This window comes from Hemicordylus capensis, chromosome 1, assembly GCF_027244095.1.
Source record: "Hemicordylus capensis ecotype Gifberg chromosome 1, rHemCap1.1.pri, whole genome shotgun sequence".
Lineage (NCBI taxonomy): Eukaryota > Metazoa > Chordata > Lepidosauria > Squamata > Cordylidae > Hemicordylus > Hemicordylus capensis.
The window spans coordinates 121,035,009-121,056,923 of NC_069657.1; the positions used below are offsets into that span (position 1 = coordinate 121,035,009).

General features: G+C 42.5%; 1 protein-coding gene and 1 long non-coding RNA gene across 4 annotated transcripts in view; both read right to left on the reverse strand.

Moving 5' to 3' along the window:
* The window catches only part of TUB (TUB bipartite transcription factor), a 240,156-nt gene that overhangs the window by 141,985 nt on the left and 76,256 nt on the right, over positions 1-21,915 (reverse strand). The gene's annotated exons all lie outside the window — the stretch shown is intronic.
* LOC128340446 (uncharacterized) lies at positions 713-7,510 on the reverse strand. The gene is made up of 2 exons (XR_008313723.1): positions 7,242-7,510; positions 713-871 (listed from the first exon to the last, which is right to left on the reverse strand). It is a non-coding gene; the product is annotated as an uncharacterized LOC128340446 (long non-coding RNA).

Consider the following 21,915-nt stretch of genomic DNA (forward strand, 5'->3'; position numbering starts at 1 on the left):
TGGACATCTAGATTGGATTCCAAGCTCCACTGAATTCTAGAGAGGTTTCTGAAGTTCTGAAATAAAGCCTGAAACAATGGCTAGGGTGAATGACACATACATGGAATTGCTGAGACAGCCTCCACTTTCTCAGTCAAATTGATGAAGTTACCAGTGTACATAGCTCTGTGGCATGTGCCATTGTGCAGGGGAAGAGGCTGCTGGCACATCCACAAATGTGTAGCAAAGTCTCCTACAGGCCAAATTTGTCAGTACATTCTGTATGTTCTAATTCCAGTTCCCTTTGTGGTTTTCCCATTAAGACCCCCAATAAGAGAGGGAAACCTGCTGGATGGGTGCTGTGGGGGGACAAATCTAGTCCTGGGCCATATCTCAGTGGTAGAGCATTTGCTTTTCATGCCAAAAGTCTCAGGTTCAGTCCCAGGTAGGGCTGGGAAAGACTCCTGCCTGAAACCCTGGAGACCCAATCAGTGCAGACAATACTGAACTAGATGGCCCAATGGTCTGACTTGGTTTAAGGAAGCTTCCTATGCTCCTATCCTACTTCCCACAGTGGCCATCCTGCCACTGGGAAGTTCATACACAGGGCTTCTGTTGCTAAAGCTGGGATGTAACTGGATTCTGATGGCATATCTACTTCTTTTACTATTAAATATCATATTTGACTCAGGCAAGAGAAATTCTTACCCACTAAACAGACCTCACACATCAGTCAATAATAATTTATTAATTTATTAGTATAATTAGGTTCAATCTTAACCCTAGGCAGATGCAGAGAAGGTTTCCACAGAGGAATTTCCACATCCTCTTCTCTTCACAGCAGTCCCCTCCATAGGCTCTCAAAATCCACTTCTGGGGAGTCAGGAACCCTCTGGAACAAGATGGGATACAGCACAGAGGGTTGTTAAGGAAGCGGGGGAATCACACACCCTTTTGCATGAATGAGTGTCTTCCTTTTGTGCAAATCTAAGGGAGGATGCAACCGAATACATAATAAATAAATTAACTTCTATTGCATTTTCAGGTCTCCACATAATTAAAATTTTTATGTTGTTTGTCTTCACAATGATTTTATGAGTAAAGAGAGCTGCTGAGAAAATCACTGCCTGCCTGCACCTGGTGTCCGTGTGAATCAATTTGGGTACAAAACAATTTGTACCCGAATCTACATGTTTTGGGAGATTTGTGGACCAAACAAATCATCTCTGTGCTAGGTAGCCAGATTCAGACCCAAAACAAATTAGAGGTGATTCGATTCAGGTACAAATTGAATTGAAAAAAATGATTCATGCACATCCCTAAACAGTAGTCATCGAATCATTGGTTGACATCCAGACTTACTGAACAGTACTACTCAGGAGTTACTCTAAAGAACTACTAAATGTCAATAAGACTTCTAGTAAATGTAGTGAGGATGTCAGCCACTGAGTAAAAAATAAATAAATCCTCCTTTTGTACTTTGTGTTCATTTATTCCATTGTATTGTATCTTTTTGCCCAGTTTCTCTTTTCTATAGGTTTATATTTTTTACTTTATAGCATTAATGCCTTTTTAAAAAAAAATTATTCTAATTCCAGGACTGTCACTGTCCTGCTCCTTCATGTTGGAACCTTTAAAAAAAAAAAAGGTTGTCACCCAATTTCAAACAATCGACAGCTTAGCAGGGGTACAACAGCATGCTGTTTCCATGGATTCCATCTTGCAGAGCGATAGATCATTTTAATAGTCTCCAAGTTATAAAACATTTGCAGAGTTTAGCTGTGAACAGATATTTATGGATTGTCTCCTGTACAGGGAGTGTTTGTTATCAGGAAGGAAGAAAGATCAGATGTGTGCTCAGAGCCCAGCTTATGTGTAGACTTGTGGAAATGTAATGCTGAGTGCTAGCACTATGACAACAAAATGACTACAGATTATTCACAGGCTCACTGATTGCATTAGCAATGCCAGGTCCTGGCCTGACTTCTTCAGAGGCTCTGCTTTTGCATCTATACAGAACAAATGATGCAATGTCCTTGCTCATCTCACTCAAAATATAGATTGTAAGTCTTGGCTGAGATCTAATAAATACTCATCGGCTCAACCAGATAAATAGTCACTTCGGGGAGCTGTTAATTCACAGCTAAATAATGACCCCAATGAAAAATACTGTAGGACTCTAGTGCATATGTGGGGCTGTGTGAGCACAAGGATCTCCTCATTAACTTCAGCAAAGGGCAGGGTTTCTCTGCTTTGGGGCCCTAGGTGTTGTTCATCTATTACTCCCATCATCCCCAGCCACAATGGCCAAAGGAGTTGTAGTCAACAGCATCTGGAGATACAAGTTTGAGAACTCTGGGCATCAGGGAATGCTTTGTAAACATGGAGTCTCCACATGTGCACTTGAACCTCTAGATTTGATCAAGGCATCCACAGGCAAATACAAACAGGCAAGTGCAAACTAGGGATGTGCAGAATGTTTCAAGCTCAACACGTTCTAACTCAAAATGGCTCGTTTCGAGTGTTTCAGGCTTGAAACAGAACACCCGTCAAATGAATGGCCTGTTTCAAGCTCAGAATGGAAAGACCCCATTCCAAGTTGGAACATTCTGAGCACCATTTTGGAGGCCTTTCCCCCACTTGATGACTGGTTTTGGCACTAGCTTCTGATTGGCTTGTGGTCTCCTTGCTTCTTGGTTGGCTTGTTATCATACAAATCAGCTTGTGCTACCAGAAAACTTGTTTTTGATGCATAATTCTCAGAGACATATCTCCAGGTAGCACAGAGCATTTCCTGAGGAAGGGGAGGTCATCAAAATTTGCCCCCACTGCTGAGCTTGCAGTGGAGTTGAGTCAGTTGTTCTCAGAAGCATCAGTGCTTCTCCGGGTGAACTGATGCTTCATTAATAAATGTAATCCAGTGTTTTGTGCCCCCCCCCCCCTTAAACCATTTCAGTTCATGCTGCATTCTGGTAGCGACAGTAAGTAAAACATCCCACTTAAATTCAGTTTTTGTTTGAAATTGATAGTATGAACTCCAATCAAAATATCAGGCAGAGGAAGTAGGCCATTCTATTATCTGAAGGATCTTTCTCTTTAAAAATAGTTATGTGTATAAAATTCACTGCCTTTTTCGTTAAAAAGAAGTGGAAACTTTCATATGGTAAGTTCATGAATCCAGAGCCTTGTCTAGGAGAGAGAGAGAGAGAGAGTACTTGTTCATTAGAGCCTGACCTAGTGTGGTAACAAGCATCCTTGCCTCTGACAATAAAACTCACTGCTATGCTCCATCTCTTCTGGAATAACCTCTGACACCAGTTCTGAAAAGTTTTTCATTTTCTTTCATACATCAGTAGTGAGAACTATTTGTGTGTTTAATAGGAGGTCTATGCCCTACTCCCACACATCTTCTACTACCTGCCTTTCTTTTGCTTCTCAACACTATATAGTTATTGAGTTATGGAGCTTGTCTTTTAATTGCTACACAAGTCTCTCTCCTCGTTTTCTTCACCCTCCATCTCCTTTTTCTTCTATTACTTTCCACCTTTTAATGACAGACTTGCGTTTTTAAACGCAGAGACTTGCATTTTGGGCGGTATACAAATATGATAAATAAATAAATAAATAAATAGCCACAATCTACTGTACTGCCGATGGGATTCTCATCTCAAATGCACTGTGGTTCATTTTCTTCTCACTTTCTACTCTCAGTTGCTTTCTGTGTTCTCTCTCTCCTTTAAGCAAGTTGCCATTTTACCTATCCTTAAACTTTGAATATAAAAAATAAATTTCTGTCACTTGAGTGGAAAAATACTTTGCTCATGTGAGGAGGAAGTTACTTTCAGCAAAAACAAACCAACCCATCCCTCTGCTGCCTTCAGTGCCCACCAAAATATGTTGTTCCTGGGGAACCTTCAGGGACATTTTTTTAGGGGCATTGCTGAAAATCAGTCCTCCCCACCACATGTAACATGTTCCTCAGCTCATGCAATGTTACTCTGGATGTGAGCCTCATAATTCTCCATTTGTTCATCTCAAGGATACTGGAATATCTTGTTTTTTCTAAGGATCTTAACTTTTTTTCATGCCGTTTAATCCAGTTTTCTCCATTCCATTCTAGACAGAAAGTTTGCTTTCCGGCAGTGCCCACTGATCCACCGTGCAAAAGGATCAGCCGGCCAGAGAATGTCTGAAACAAGGCTGAGTTCCCGCATTCACCATATTCTTAGCCTTCTGAATTTACAATGATATGTAAAAATCACTATTCTGATCATTCAAATATTTTGTATTTCCCCCATGCCATCTGGAGAAATGAATCTGGACTTTACAGGCATGTATGTGCTTTTAGCAGTAATTAATAACTTGATGTGGCGAGTTAGCACATGCTGGTTCATGCTGTTCCATGGTAATGATGGTGTCAATATAGCAACTTCCCTAAAAATATTACAAAAATGGCACAACATTGTATCATCTCTTAATTACTGCATAGCATATGCTGAGACAAATGGCTGTTTCAGTGGTTGGTGAGAACAGTTCAATCTAATGCAATTTAGTACAACTTTCTTTAGTTAAGTAATTTAGTACCTTCCCCCACTCCCCCTATGAACTAATAGAGATAAATTACACTTAACTATAGGATCAATCACTTTTGCGAGTAAGTGTGTATTAGACTAGCAAAACCCTTCCTTTTAATGGGTCTGTGTCCAAGAAGAACAGGGAATTGAAATCAACATTATTTAAACACATCACTATATTGAAGCCTTGGATAATGAACTATAAAATAAGGGCACCGACTCTCAGCTTCTCAGGCTTGGAGGCTGAAGAACTGGGCCAATTTGAGGTGATGGAAAAGGAAGTTCTAAACTGTCTGGAAAAACTGAAAGCTAACAAATCACCAGGGTCGGATGGCATCCACCCAAGTGTTCTGAAGGAACTCAAATGTGAAATTGCTGAGCTCCTCGCAAAAATATGTAATTTTCACTACAATCTGGCTCTGTACCAGAGGACTGGAAAGTAGCTAATGTAACTCCGATTTTCAAAAAGCGATTCGGGGGCGGGGCGGGATCCAGGAAATTACAAGCCAGCTAGCTTAACTTCTGTGCTGGGTAAATTGATGTAAAGTATATTTAATGACAACATTGTTAAACATATAGTAGAACAGGCCCTGCTGAAGGAGGACCAGCATGGCTTCTGCAAGGGCAAGTCTTGCCTCACCAACCTTTTGGAGTTCTTTGAGAGTGTCAGCAGACATGTGGATAAAGGTGGAGTGACCAGTCTAACTCCCGAACTTGGCTGTGCAGGGAGAGTTGCCCAAGCCACACTGCAAACACAGCAGTGGAGCAACAGCATGAGAGATGCCATGCTCTCTTGCCTTTGGGCTTCTCAGAGGCATTTGGTGGACATTGTGTGAAATGGGATGCTGGACTGGATGGGTCTTGGGCCTGAACCAGCAGGGCTGTTCTTATCATGAGAAATGCTTGTGTGATGAAAAGTAAACATAGCTAGGGTGGTCGCACACTCTCACCACAACTTGAGTTTTAAAAAATACACAAAGGCTGCATTCACACATCACGTGGAACTGGAGTTGCATGGGGCAGAGGTTTCCCTACTGTTACATCCAAATGCATGCAACTCTGGTCCTGCTCCTCCATTGACTCAAGGTTCTGCTTGGCAGACTCCAGTTTGAATTCTCAGTTCATTGTGAGTTTTGCTACTCATAACCAGGGTTCCCTCTGCCGAGTGTGTCATCTGAATGCAGCACTAGAGACTGCATTTGGTGAAATCAGAGTTGAGGGATGAAGCTCCTACCTCTCTCCATGTGTGATTGGCTGTGTGGACTGTTCTTCAAACAGGAAGGAAGCCTGAGTTCCCCCTCTTCTCTGCAGTCTTGCTGACTGCAGAGGGAGCTCTCCATTTCATCCAAATGTGGACAGGAGAATGGGGCATGGAAGCAGAACTTGGGTCCATTGTTTGCATTTATGTATTCACTTTACGTATCAGTTTCTGCTTCTTTTTTAACTTTGGCCCACAAAAAGAATACACAAGTCTAGAGTAAATTCAGATGTTACAACTACCATATAACTCTTCAGGCTTGCTGTGATTTTGGCACAGTGTGTCTCACTGAAGTTCTGGCAGTCCTCTGGATCAGGGATTCCCAACCTTGGGTCCCTATATGGTGTTGGACTACAACTCTAATTCCTTTGGCCATTGTGGCTGGGAATGATGGGAGTTGTAGTCTAACACCATCTGGGGACCCAAGGATGCCTTGGATGAAACTTTTTGCAGGGCCAGGCCAACTCTAGGTTTCAGGAGTCCCTCAGCAAACTGCCTTCCATGACCCCCTCCCACTTTGATGGGCCCTAAGAGTCACCACCACCACAACACAAAGGCTATTATAGGCACATTAAGGGCACATATTATGGGTCCATATGACGTGGTATCAGGGTTCAACAGTAAGCCCTTCTGAGAGTCCTGTGCCCTCAACAGCTCCCAAATGATGCTGACTACCAGTCATAGTTTTAGGTAACATTATGCTAAATTTGCAAGTTGAGCAGAAGTGTGTTCAGTTGTACAAGCAAAAATTAAAACATTGGGTGGATCCCAAGGTGTGTGATTCTCATGCTGTAAGTCAAGAAACTGTCACAGGGAGGACCATTGGCAAGTGCTTGATTGGTCAGCCTAGTACTCTCTCAAGACGTGATTGCTGAGCAACTGATACTGAAAAAGATGGGATTGTGATAGCTGCTCAGATTGCCCCCATCACATAGGAAGTCTCCATAATATGAGTGCTGGTGTAGAGACTTCCCCCCAGGGTGATCCATGTACCATTAGCCACTATTTAGTGCCACAGCCCCAGTGTGGAGCTGCTGTAGTGCAGAAGTATTTCTATTGGCTCCATGTTGTGGCTACAATATTTGAATCGGTCCTTACTTTGTTGGCTAAATTGTTCCATATCTGGGAAGCGGAAACAAGCCTTCATGGCCAATCTTATTCATTCATTCATCAAATTTGTATGCTGCCCCAAACTTCCATCTCTGGGCAGCTTCCAACAAGATAAAAAGTTACAACACTTTAAACTCACAACAGTTTAAAACCACAATTAAATTTAAAAGTGTTTGCCCTTCTTCATATGCTTGTTGAGATGGAATTTCCAAAATTAAGTTAGGCATGTGCTCGAATTGTTTCGGTGCCTCTTAATAGGAGAGAAGCCGAAATGATTCGACATGCCACAGCTGAAACGTTCCGGCTTGGGATGAGGGTACCTTTAAAAGGAGGCAGGCAGGTCCTACCTGCTCCTCCAGTGAGCTGCTGCTGCCCAATCGCATCACGGTCGTTCTTTGACTCTAACTTGAAAGCAGCCACTGTGCTACTGTCCCCTTTAAACTGCTAACTCTAACTGCTAACTGACTCTAACTGCTCTAACTGCTAACTCTAACTCTGCTAACTCTCTGCTAACTCTCTAACTCTAACTCTGCTAACTCCCTCTGCTAACTCTAACTCTAACTGCTAACTCTAACTTGAAAGCAGCCACTGTGCTACTGTCCCCTTTAAACTGCCACACCGATGGGATGCTGCTTCCAGCAGCCCTTGTGTGCCGATGCCACACAAGGGCTGCTTGGAGCAGCATCCCATTGCTGCTGCTTTCAAGCGAAAGGACAGCGCCATGATGGGGTGGTGTCGGGCAGCGGCAGCTCACCGGAGGAGTAGGTAGGATCTGCCTGCCTCCTTTTAAAAATAACCCTCCCCTCCCCTCCCCTCTCCCAGGGATAGGCGTGAAGCATATCATGTACATCCCTAAATTAATTATTGAGATTGTTTCGCAACTTCATTACTGTTCATAATAACTGTTCAGGCAACAGGTAGTTATCATCCATTGCCTTTGAAATCCTTCTCATGGTATCTAAAAACCACATTTCATTGGCATGTCTCTGAGGAACATATTTCTAATTTTTTAGATGTTTGCAACTTGTTCAGTTATAGCTACCTGCCCTTTCGAACTTATTTTATTGTATTATTTATTTATTTATTTATTTAACACATTTTTATACTGCCCAAAACGCGAGTTCTCTGGACAGTTTACAATTTTGGGGTGTGTGTGTGTGTGTGTGTGTGAGAGAGAGAGAGAGAGAGAGAGAGAGAGACAGACAGACAGAGACAGAGACAGAGACAGAGAGACTTTATTTGATGCAAAATAGGGCTGTCAAATAATTGATTTTTAAAGAGACTAATCAGTTAATTCATTAATCCATGAATAATTTTGCAATTGTCAATGGAAGTGTCTTTCTGAGGTTCATGAACAAAGAGGACATTTTTTCTGTTATGTTTGAAGTAACTGTTAGCAGTGGATCCCGGACTGACACCATACATTTCTTCGTAGTGCCCATTTTGCATATACAGCTTCTTAAAAATGTTTATGAAAATAATACAGATTATTACAATTACAAGGAATATTGCATTTACTAACCACATATACTTTTTTCATATTCTTTATCTGAGCAGCCAGAACATCAATTACTAACGTCTACCTATTATTATTAACATCTATTTAAGAGAGAGCCTTCTTTGTCATGAACCCTGATATAAGAAAATAAGAACAGCCCTGCTGGATCAGGCCCAAGGTCCATCTAGTCCAGCATCCTGTTTCACCCAGTTGCCTATTAAGACCATCTGGAGAGGTACGGTGACAGTTGCCACTGGCTCATTTGGTGGTGACTCAGACCGGATCTTCTTTGTGGTGGCCTGAGGCTTTGGAATATGCTCCCTGTCAAAATAAGAGCATCTCCATCTCTGATTGCTTTTAGGAAGAACCTCAAGACACACCTGTGTTCTCAGGCTTTTAAGTGAAATTAATTTTAAACTGTTTAATTGTTTTTATCCCATAAAATTGTTTTAACTTTTTATTCTGTGAAATTGTTTTTGTTTGTTTTTACTCTGTTTTATATTTGTGCACACCATGGCCACGCAAATGGCCACCACACATGCACAGAGGGCATATGCGTATTGGAGCCATGCAGGGGCAGCTGGGAGATACGCAGGCATAGCTGGGGGAAGCACCAGGATAGTGGCGAGTGGAAGAGGAGCAGGACGTACGAACCTGCTCTCTTCTGCTTTATAGGGGCTGTGTAATTCCTCAATTTTTGATTCGGACAGCTGAATCGTGTTCCAGCACATCCCTATCCATAATGAGCTAGTAGAACTCCTCCTCATTCTTTATTTTGAGCAGCCAGGAGTTTCAGAAACTTGATAACGGTCATTTCTAGTTTTTCCTTTCTTTAAAATCTAGTAAGAATTAGTCTTGTCTCTGAAAGGGCCCTAATGATTTAGTATTGTTTTTAGGTGTATGTTTTAAAATTGCTATCAAAACATTTGCTCAGTATATTCCAAAGAGAATGACAGGACTTTATCTCTCTTGAATATAGCAATCCCAATGGTGCACTACTTGCAGCTTGTTCAGGAACTCTACATCATATCTCTGATAGTGGCCAAATTGATCCTTTGGGTTGATTTTGACTATTCCCTCCCCTCCTCCTTTCACAGGGGTCAGCGCACCTGGAGTGCAATGGATAAGCCTCACCCTGGGAAAACCACCTTCATGATCATGGTGCGTCTCCTCTGTCAGGTTGTTTCTTTGGGGTTGTTTGTTTGTTTGCTTGCTTGCTTGCTTTTGGCTTGTTTGCTTTTAGAATCTGAACATATGGCAGGTTCTCAGCTCAGTTGCACTTCTGTGAAGATGTCATTCATAACCATAATCATATATCAGTGGGTAGGTACTACATTGTTGGGAACCATATCCATTAATTCAAAATAAAAATGTTGGCAACCATTATTAGTTTTCCATACTTTGCACATGCCTCTCAGAAGTTGTCTGTACTTTATATATCCTTGCTACAAAAACAGCAATGGCTGGTGCTAATAATGGCATGTATTAGTATGATGGTTTAATGGGCTGGATCCAGGCTAGGTTAGTCATGACTAAGCACCATTGAAATAAATGAGACAAGATATTATATCCCATTAATTTCAGTGGCTAACATCCTAATGAAGTACCAGTGCAATGGGAGAAGTGGAGGCAAATTTTGATGACCTCTCTTTCTCCAGGAAGTTCTTTGTGGCATCCAAAAATATGTCCCTGAGGTTTGCACAGTCCTTAGAGATGTATTTTTGGGTGACCCAGATGACTTTGGGGGGAAGGAAAGGAAATTCCCCACACGCTCAGTAGCACCTTGCATCATTAGTCTGGAACTCTTCAGAAGCACTGCTGCTACACTGCGGCTTTCCACATTGCACCAGTGCTCTGTGTGTGTGTGTGTGTGTGTGTGAGAATTAACTGTCATCCAAAACATTTAGGAGTTCAACTTATGCAAAATCAACAATATTGACTGCTAAGGGAATTTTAAAGTCACTCTCCTATGGAGTTGTGTCCACAAAGTAGACTGGGCCATTATTTATTCAGTACAAAAATATGAACCTGCATAACATTTCTTGTTATGGTGATCAAAGAAGATAAATAATGGAAAGGGGAACAAAACATTATTCCTATAGGCTACTATTGAGTCATATTATACAAATTCATGATACATTGTCCAGCAGAAATGCTTTCTATCAGGGGTGTAGCTATAATTGAGTGAAGGAGTTCAAAGAACCCAGGGCCCCTAGCTCCACACCTCCCTATTTTCCAATTTTCTTCATTATCTCCCTCACTCCAAGGGGCTGCCATTGAGAGGGGCAAACATGGTCCCCATCTCCCCTAGCAACACCCCTGCTTTCTATGATATATTGCTGGCACGATAAAGGTAAAATGTGCCGTTGAGTCGGTGTCAACTACTGGCGACCACAGAGCCCTGTGATTGTCTGGTAGAATACAAGAGGGGTTTACCATTGCCATCTCCCATGCAGTATGTAGCCACTGAAAAGTAGGAAATACATATAGGTCTGGCAAGTTTAACCACACCAGTGAAACCACTCTAAAATAAGATCATAAATGTTTTACTTATAAACGATTCTTCTTTGAGTTATGCCTAGTTTTAGCATGGATCACTCTTCAAGAAAAACTAACTATGCTATCAATAGGATACCTAGTTTTCCAGGTATTCTTTTTGTCACACTAATCAGCACAAATAAATTTGGAATACACAGTATTAGCATCATATTGAATTTTTCATTTTACCCATTTCCATATTTGGATGCTGGGATCCAAGGGGTTGTGGGGTTTCTTTTGCCTTTTTTGCAGCAAATAACAAATTGTCCCTTGGCCTTGATTTAACTCCCTACGTTTACTCCTATTAAGATTTACTCAAGTAATAACTGGCTTTGGTAGTGGAGTAACAGGAAGAACCAAGCAGTTCCATTCCCTGCACACCATCCCAAGGGATCTCCTCAAGGGACTCTCCTTAAATGTCAACCCATCTGAAGAGATAGTTTTACACCTAAAGTGAGTGGTTGCAAGTGCTCACAGATGGTTTGCACCAGGAGTTCCTAACCTTGGGTCTTCAGATTTTGTTGGACTACAACTCCCATCATCCCCAACCACAATGACTGAAGGATGATGGGAGTTACAATCTCTGAAGACCCAACGTTGGGAATTCCTGGTGTAGATATTCTGCCATTTGAACAATCTTGTTTAGGGATGTGCTGAAACATATTCAGTGGTCCAAATCACGGGCACCTCCCTTTAAATTTGAGGGCTTACACAACCCCTTTAAAGTGGAGGAGAGCAGGTTAATACTTGCTCCTCCTTGGCTCACCGCCATTGCCGGCATCCCAGTGTCCCCCCCCCCCCCGCAATGCCTGTGCGCCAGTGGGGCATCTCCCAGTTGCCCCCGCATGGCACATGGCCTCAATTGAATGGCAGAGGCCATATGCATGCCAATGCCATGCAGGGGCAGCTGGGAGGCACCCCTCCGGCATGCGTGCACAACTGGGGTGAGCGCTGGGATGGCAGCAAGGGTGGGAGGAACAGGCACAGACCTGCTCTTCTCTACTTTAAAGGAGATGTGTAAGCCCTCGGATTTAAAGGGAGGTGCTTGTGATTTGCACAGTGAATTGCATTTTGGTACATCCCAACAAACAAGCTGAGGGATATTCTAGTAAGCAATCCTCAGCAGATGAGCCATGACCTCTTCCAACAGCAGGTGGGCTGACAAATGCTTTCTATCCTGCTGCCCCCTTTCCAGCCAAATATTTGGAAGCTGTATTTAATATAAAGTTGTGGTCTACTTAAACTCACTTCTGTGGCTGCCACCCTGCTTGCTTCCACTCCCACACATCTCTCCCATTGCAGTCACAAATGATATTCTTTGTTCGACTGTACCTAGTTCTAACATGGATCACTCTTGAAAAGAGACTCCAACTATGTCATCAATAGAATGCTTCGGTATTATTTTTTCTTAGTGGTTACCACAGTGAATGTACCACTTGCTCATAATACATTGCATTAGCAAATGAATACATTTTCCCATCATGCATTCATTATCTTGGACCAAAAGAAACCGCTTTAGCAGCTGTTCCTGAATGCCACTGTCTTGGTTTGGTTCCAGTGACTTTTAATGCTTATACATTTAAGAAAATTAATTTAATGATGGTGGCATTTAAAAGGCTCACGTGAATGGCAAATCGACAAATGCTTGCATATCATTCAAAGGAGAATCATTTCAAACTGTGCCCAACATCCAGAACTGTTATAATTGCATTCTTATTCAAACAGTGCAATGTGTTGATGCATTCAGACAGAATCTTCACTTAGTGTTCTAACAAGTATGCTTTTTAAAGGACCAAAGGGTGGCGGCGGCGGGGGAGGGGGGCATATGCAGCAAATCATGGAAATCATTCCTATGGAAAAGGTAGCCCTAAGAATGTTGTATCCAATAATCGATTATTATTGACTAGATCTTGCACTCAAGGGTGAAGTTAGAAGTAATATTTTAAGTGTGATGAAGGGGTTTTAATGTGCTGCTGTTACCTTGAAAATGCAATGGAATTGAAAAAGCAATGGGACTACTACAGAAAAAAACTACTGCAGCAGGTTTCCAGTAAAGACCCTATTGTCCAGTAAAGGCCCTATTATCCAGTAAAGGCCCTATCGGTATGGTTTCTACCCATACCAATACCAACGCACTTCTAATGAGTTTTGCTGCTTTCTAATGAGTTTTCTAATGAGTTTTGCTGCTGAAACTTCACGATTGAAGGCGGTATCACATCATCTGAATTCTGCCACCACCATAACCTGGGTTTTGTGCTCAGGCTGCTCCCGAAACCATAGAGAGGGCAATTCAGACCAGCCCATAAACTTGTCAGCTCTAAGCTTGCCATGCTTGATGATAAGAACATAAGAACAGCCCTGCTGGATCAGGCCCAAGGCCCATCGAGTCCAGCATCCTGTTTCATACAGTGGCCCACCAGATGCTGCTGGAAGCCTACAGGCAGGAGTTGAGGGCATGCCCTTGTTGGGGACACCCTTACCCCAACATTAGACCCGGAGGTACCAACCCAGAATTATATGGAATTCAGGCCTGTGTCTGATTCCATTTTATTAAGAGATCAATTAATGCCTGAACTCAAGGTGAACTGACCAGTACATGACTACCTCTGCTAACTGCTCTGTGAAAGAAGAGGCAATCCTGCATTCTTTGATTGAAACACAAAGGCCAGGCCCGAGCCATCCATATGCTAAAATTTAACTCACTATCAGATAATATCTGTGGAAGAAGCCAGAAGCTGAGCTCCTGTTTCCTCCTTCCAGAAGTCTATGTTAATCCTTGTCAATAATGGCTCTGCTCTGCCCAAAGGGGATACTCAATTGCTGTCTATAGAAATTCCACTCTAGAAAAACACTCATAGATTAAATTCTTGTTATTAACACCTTCTGGGACCAAGCACCAGAAATCTGGGGACAAGAGAAGATGCCCATTTGCAGCTCAGAGATGCAGATTGCTTTGAGCCAAAAAGAATATCCCCTCCTCTAAATAGCAGCTAAGAGAATATGCGATTCAGATCACCGTGGACTGGGCTGATATCCTGAATAATTAAAAGACAATATCCAGAAGGTAACAGCAAATTGTCACCTTTTGGGGACCCAGGAAGGGTGAGGATATTTTGAATAGACTCTATGGAGATCAAAGGAAGATACAACTATAAAGAATGAGGCTTACTGGACAGAGTCAGCAAGCTTTGCCTAACAAGCAGATCTTAGCTCAAGAGCCATCTGAGAGTTTGCTACTATAGCTGTGGGGCAACATGCAGGAACTCTGTCCATGGACAGGAACTGTCTGTGACTTCTACTGTGCAGTGATAAGTCAAGACTTCCCCAGCCATGGTGCTCTCACTCTCTGCCTTGCTCTGAGTAAACTGCCTGCTTGACCAGCCTGCTTGACCACCAAAAGCTTGACCATCGCTCCCAAGCTGCTGTTCCCAGCTACAGCATCTCTCCTTCAGCTGAATTCTCACTGCTCTCAAAGCCTCTGACCCTGGTAATATGCTGCCTCCACAAGCCTTGGATCCCTCTTCCCTCCTCCCTACTAATCACTGCCACCCCTCTCCTAAGCCCTCCCTCTTTCCTTCTTTCTCTGATTCTCTCTAAATGTTTTATTAGGATTTGTTAGATTATTAGATAGCTGTAATTACTGATTGCACACACATATATTAGTTAGGCACATTGCACCACACCTTGAATTGGAAACTTGTCTTTAATTTGGATGATTTGATCCTGATGAGCAACTTTCTATAATAAAGCCCATTGAACTTTCTGAGTGTGTGTCTCTCTAGATCTCTGTTTGTGCACCCAGATCCTACATGGTCACCATATAAAAGAACTGGTCACTTTGTGACACTGATGAAACAAGCCTAATTTTGTATGCTAGCTCCTGGGCATATCTAGTATACAGATCAGGCTTGGTTCACAACACTCTCTCTCCTGCTGTTACTTCCCACAACTGTTACTCAGAGGAATCTTGCCTTTGAGGCTGGAGGTGGCCTATAGCCCTCCAACTAGTAGTCATTGATAGACCTCTCCTCCATGAAGTTATCCAAACCCCTCTTAAAGCCATCCAACAACCTGCTTCTTGTTGGATGCCCTCCACAGCCAACATTTCAGCATTCCTCCTGCCATTGCCCGGCAATGGGGACACTGCATTGCCATGTCCCAAGCTCCAATGCATGCAAAGGAAAAAACCACATTGGGGGAATCCCGCTTTCTACTGCATCTTGTGATCCCCACTTTGTCAGTCCACACAAAAAGCATGGGGTGACAAGACGGGCACAGCGGGAGAGGTCTCCAGCAATAAAGGGCTGCAGACGTATGCGCACAAACACATGGAGCCCCAGGAACGGGGCAACTCAGTTATTTCCCAACAAAGATCACACATGCCAGGGGAGTGATACCATGTCACTTAGGAGAAATACCAATGTGTTGACCCAGTGCAGAAACTTGCAGAAACCCTGACTGTGGAAACCTTTCTCTTGCCCAGTCATACAAAGAAAGAGACCACATGTATCCCCACAAATCTCCTGTCTATATCTGTCTATTTGTTTGTGTTATTTGAGCAACCCTCAACTCACACCTCAGCATGTTGTCTGGCATGCAGGACCGACCTTTAACTGCATTTTCCATACAAGACATTTTGACAGCTTAAAGTTAAAAAAAAATGTAAAAAGCAAAAAACTCGCGAACCCACCTGGACCAAACCAAACCAGGGGCGCAGGTGTTGAGAGGGTGCCAGACTGAACTGGCACGGTCTGGTTTGGGTCCAGTTCAGACTCAAACCAAACTGGACCATCCAGTTCCATGCACATCCCTAGCCGTTGCTGCCCAGCCCAGTTGTTGGATCCATGCAAGCCCTGGTGAATGGTACCCCAGCAACACCCTTCCCCATCCCGGTGACTGCAGCAAAGCAGTCCAAGTGATCCCTCTTGCAGTCTGGTCTCCCCACAACACATATTAATGTTTTACTTTTGCCCACCATGGCCACCTGCCTTGGCAGGGATTGCTGAAAGCAGCAGGAGCCCTGGACAGGGATGCCATGCGGTGGCCAATCTACATACACTGAAACGCTGGTCCCAACCCAGGAAGTTTGAATGTGGTCTAGGAGCCATCCCTATTGTTACAAAACTCTGCCCACCTGGACCCTCCCAGACACATGGAGCGGGCCAGACTCCTTGTGAGTCTCGAAGGGTTGCATGGAGAGAGGAAGGCATGGAGTGCGAGTTCTATTATTAACTGGCGATACCAAGAGCCCCACGTCAGCAGTGGCCTCTATAGTTGGATGGGCTATCTCATGAGAGTGCAGTCAAAGCTCATGGAGTCTCTGGTCCTCCCTAGTAGACTGGCGTTCTCATGAGAGGGCTAATCCCTGGCTAGCAAGCTGACGTGGGGGAGGGATGTGTTGAGGCATCCTGGACTGCTTGGCCTGGGTCTACCATTCCAAGAACATCCTTTGTCACAGAGGATCAAACTCCAGGATCCTTCTCTCACCCTCATATACATGTTCCCTCCTAAGTAATTATGACCCAGGAAACGAGTGCCTCTCTCCAGCCCCTGGTACCCTGGTAATTGGGTAATTCCTCTCCTGCTCTGGTAATTGTGCTTGTGAGAGAATGTATGGCTGCAGGGCCTTTTTAAGTGCAGTGATGCAAGGGGTGCAAGGAACAGGTTTAAATGCCCTTTCCCTGCCAAGAGTGGCTGATCAATGCCCAAAAGGCACAATTGTACTGGGCATGCCTCCTTGAAGATCATAGCCATTATGGTTGCCACTCTATAGACCTCCTGATACTTTGCCTGCAGTCTGGCAACGTGGGTGCTATGGAGCTTGCTGGGATTTGGCCTTGGAGGACCAGGAAAAGGGAGGGTCCCCTCTGCTCACAAGCCAGAGGCTGCGAGACCACAGCTCCATGATCATCTGTGGGATGATTGCTGGGCTCACAAATTAACCACAGGTTCGTCTACCTGAGGTTTCATGCTAGGTCCAAAGGTGGCCTCTGTATGTGTCACTTGTGGGGGGGGGGGAGAATGTAAGACTCCACTTGAGTTGATCCAGTGCTGAACCGATCCAATGTGGGAAAGTAGGTAAGTTGCAAAACCCAATTCACACTGCCGATGAAAAATAGTCCCTGACTATTGTAAAGAATGCTACGTCTGCTTACCCCAAGACAGCATAATTTTATGTACTCATTCTGGAAAAGAAAAAGAAAAAAGAACAGGTTGGTAGACACTGGTCAGAAAATAAAGGAACTGGAGGCCACTATGGAAAAGAAAACTTAGCAAGCACATCATTTTTTTAAAAAGCTGGTCAGATATCAGGAGTGTAGGGGTAATCGTTTCAGGCTTTTTGTGAGGGACTTGTTTTTCTTCCACTTTGCCCACCTTTGTTGTATCCCAATCTACTGAGAGTGTTCTGACGGGAATGAGGGAAACAGACACCGATGGCCACTTCATACAGCAGGAGTTTTCAAACTTGTGTCCCTAGTTGGACTAAAACTCCCATCATCCTCAGTCCCAAAGAATGACCTTTGGGGCCTGAGCTTGAGAATAACATTTACATGAAGATGAGAATCCCCATTAGATAACATTACATGAAGATTACTTCCACATACAGTAGGTAAAATAATTCTGCTGCAATTACACCTGTTTAGAAGCCACAGTGCAGCGTAATTAAAAAAAAAAAAATCTGCTTTTTTTAAAATCACGTGTTAAGTAGCCCTGAGACTCAGTGCTTAAGATTAAAAGATGCAGGAGAGTAGGCCTCAGACACATACGTCGTCCAAACCAGTCTCTGGATTTTCTTCCCGGAATCCTTCCTCTTATTCTAACCCAGTGTAAATGTTGGGAGGGACATGCCTGCAAATGCACAGAATTCAATACTGTCTAGGGACATGGAATCAATCCAACCAATCCATCATACATTTGACAAAATCGAAATTTTATGTATGTACTGTATGTATGTATGTATGTATTTAATTTGTATGCCGCCTGACTTCAAAGGCTCTAGGCGTTTCACAAAAAATAAACACAAAAAATAAAACAAACTATTAAAAAGTTATTTAAAACAATTTAAAACATTCAAAGATTTCTAAATGCCAGGCTAAAAAAAATGTTTCTAAAGGGCTCTTTTGAAGGCTGGTAAAGATGTTAAACCACAAATGTCTTTTACATTCTTACCATGTGAACAGTCACTGCACTAACTTAACCCTGGAAAATAGCATGAAATCAATTCTGGAATTGCTCGTGTGGGTTAATCATTCAAAACCCACAGTGTAAGACAGAAGGGCAGCTACAGCTTGAAAGCACTACAGTTCTGATGAATTCAAAGAAGCACAATCTGACAACATATATTTATGATTTCAGAAAAGCCTATGCAATCTAGGAAATTCTAATAAATGATGCTGACAATGGCTTCCACTTTTAGGAAACCTCTACCTTTGGAGTCAGACATGAAGTGTGAAATTTAGAGTATGCATATACATACCTTATGCAGTCTGTAACAACCTAGGTCAATTTTGTTCCTAGCTCAAAGTGTGAATAACAAAGGAAGGGGGGGAGTAATCACTTGATGCTTCTGAGAAATGCAATTCCATTAGCTCCCATGGACATAGCCAACTCCTTCCTTCCCTAAAATGAGAAGTGAAAAGTGCCTATAAGGCATAATGATGTGATGTGGTGGAAGCCAAAATCAAGATAAAATCAAGATTTCCTCACTGCTAGAGGAAATACAATTAAAAGGGAATAAACAAACTCAAAAGGATAATAAATGCTTGGCTTCAGGGCCATAAACTGAAGTTCGGTCCAGACAACGCAAAGGTTCAGCAGCTAGGAGTTTCAACAGGTGTGATGTTCAGTTTGTAGAATGCTGAACCCTTTAGAGGTCTGCATTCCCTCTAAAGGAGGAAGGTTTATAGTCTGGGGTGTTGACAGATCCAACATTCTTACCAGACACCCAGGTGGCACCTAAGCAATACTGGTGAGCCAGCTGCAACCCCTCCTAGATTAAGATTACCATCATTATCCATGCCCTGGTAGCCTCCAGGTTGCACTACTGCATTCTGTTATTTGTGGGGCTGCTCTGAAGACCTCTTGGAAATGTGAGTTTGTTTAAAATGCAGCTGCTACATTATTAAGGGACTAGCTATAGGGAAGATATCTCACCAGTTCTTAAACAGCTAAAACAGTTGACAGTCTATTTCCAGGTACAATTTAAAGTACTGGCCTTTACCTATGAAGTCCTAAATGGCTTGGAATCTGGCTACTTGAAGGGCCATTTTCTACTATATAAAGTTGACTGAACCTTATAATCATCATTGGAGGGGTGAGGTGCTCCTCCAGATCCCACCAGCTGAGGTGAGAAGGTGGTGACCAGCGAAAGGGCTTTCTTGGTCGTAGTGCCTCTTATCTGGGCACTTTCCAGATTAGACCCTGTAAGATTAGGGTCACGTTTGATCTCGGAAGTGTGCTTCCACATTTTCTGTGTTGTGACATAGCAGTCCCTATGTGGACAGCAGGGTGCCGTTCACATTTCCAATGCTTTGTTTCAAATTTATTCGCTGCAATATAGAGCTAGGATGCCGTTTATCCAGCATTAAGAGGTTGCTGTTTTTTCAGGTTGTTAGTTTCCGCGAGACTGCTCCCCCTGCTGTTTATGTTTCGAATGCGACTTGCCTGAACGGAGGCATTTTGCTGCTGTTGAGCAGCTATTCTGGAAAGCAGCTAGCCTGGAGTGCTCTTCACAGAGAAACACATTAACATTCACATCTTTTTTACACCAAGCAAAGACTTTTTGTTATTTATCCAGGCATTCAAGCATGTTGCATTGCTGGTTTTAACTTTGTTTTATGGTTCAGCTGAATTTTATGGAATGATAATGGCTGCTACTTCTATTATTTTATATTAGTAGTAGTAGTAGTAGTAGTAGTCGTAGTAAATGTGAATTTGTATTGTTTGTAATCACAAGTATGCTCCACCCTGGCAGTTCATGCACCTTACATATCTTCTGGGTTAAACTGATGTTTTAGGGGATGACTGTTTTCGTTGTACTTGGATCTGATGTGATGTTTTACTTGAATTTTATTATAAACCACCTTGAGACCTTTGGGTAAAAGGCAGTTAATAAACTGAATTATAAATAAATAATATCCCTTGAAAACCCATCAAAGACTCAACAGTGTCTTGCCACATTCACTGAGTTTAATTTTTTATTCAGGAGCAGTAGCTGAACTCAGTTATAAATGAAGAAAGCCCAAAAGGCTTATGCAGTTTGGACAGTCACCAAGCAATTTCATTCAACCTTGCTCATAGACAGACCACTTTGAGTGATTCCTTGTTTTGGACAAAGGAAACCTATTGAAGAGGTCATTACACTGTCAGGAGAAAGAATCACAGAACTGTTCATCAAGTGTAGTTTGGGTCTGACAGGGACATACATAACAAAGTAGATATGCTTTGGTTTAAAGCTGTACATGATTGCCTCAAATATTAGGACCACTTGTTCATTTTATAAACTTTTTCAATTATGCCTTTGCCTTTCTATAATAAACTAAATGAATGAACTTAATCATGCCTCCTTCACCTCCATAGGGTAAATCCGTGGAGCCCTGCTACATTCTCAGGCAACACAATAATTCGTAACATATTTTTAAAATTAGCTATTGAATGAAATCAACATGATTCAGATGATTGGTTTTTTCTAGTGAAAGAAGTAAAGAAAAACAATTGTATATATAGAGCCAGCCTCACTGGGCATTTGATTCCTCTTTAGGCAGTCTTGGTCACATAAAAGAAAAATACAGTATTTAGATAACAGAGCAGAATTCTCCCAGTAAATTTAGTTAATGACACCAATTGTGGTGTTATTATACTCTGGTTTGTAATTTTGCTAATTTCTTTAAAGACCTCACACTAGAAAGAGGAGACAGAGGGGTAGTTCCACCATAAAATAAGTTCCACTCGCCCCACATCCATTCCAACAAAGGGGAGAGCATCATTTCTAAACAGGAGCTAATTTTGATGGGGTCAAGTACCATTTGTGATATACTCTGAGTATACAAAATAGTGCAGAGAGAAAAAATACAGCTAAAAAATTTCATTCCTACAAGATCTGCTTTGTGCATGTTGGTGCCATATATTAAGTTATTTTATGCCTGCTTGAATGTTTTCTGAATATTTGGTGACTTCTTTTGATGCCTAATGAGAATTGATTTAAACATTTGATATCTGGTCATGTTTTGAAGTCTTTGTTGAAATGCAATAGTATTTACTGTTTGAGAGTACTGGGAACTAATATCGAGTGGTTTCTAAACCTTTTACTTTCAGCGAACATTCTGCTCATCAATGTCTTCTTAGGGAATTCTGTATATGTGCTACATTGCAAAGGATTCTGGGGCAAATTCTAAGGTGCACTTTCAAGTTTCATGAGACACTGTTGGGCCTTGCCATTGCCCATTGTGAACTAAGACTGTTCTCCTAAAACAGACCCAACATTACCCTATGGCCACACATCGAAAATCAGGCATGTAAGCTGCCCTTATATGATCTCATTGAGAAACCCCCAATAAGCTGAGTGTGTCCATGAAAGGTAGAAGGGGCGGATGCGAGAATAAACATGTGTTGTTCTCAGCCATGCCAAGAGTAACCAGATACCTCCAAAGAGGCTAGCATTCTGCTCCCAACCAAGGGTAAAATTGTAGCTGACACAACAACAGTATGCCAGGGGAGCAATAAGCAGTTTGGGACACCAGGAAATCCTGGTGAAGAGAGGGAGAGAATCAAACAAACTGCAGTTTCAGCAAAGAAGTCATGGTTTGTTGATCACTTGTGGCTCCAATCATTTTTTGAATAATTGTTTGAAATCATAGGCCGAATTCAGACAAAAAGCAAAATCAGAGTTAAATGGGGCAGAGGTTGGAACTCCAGCATGTCTGAATTCTGAAATGGCAGTTTCGAGACAGAGACCTGTG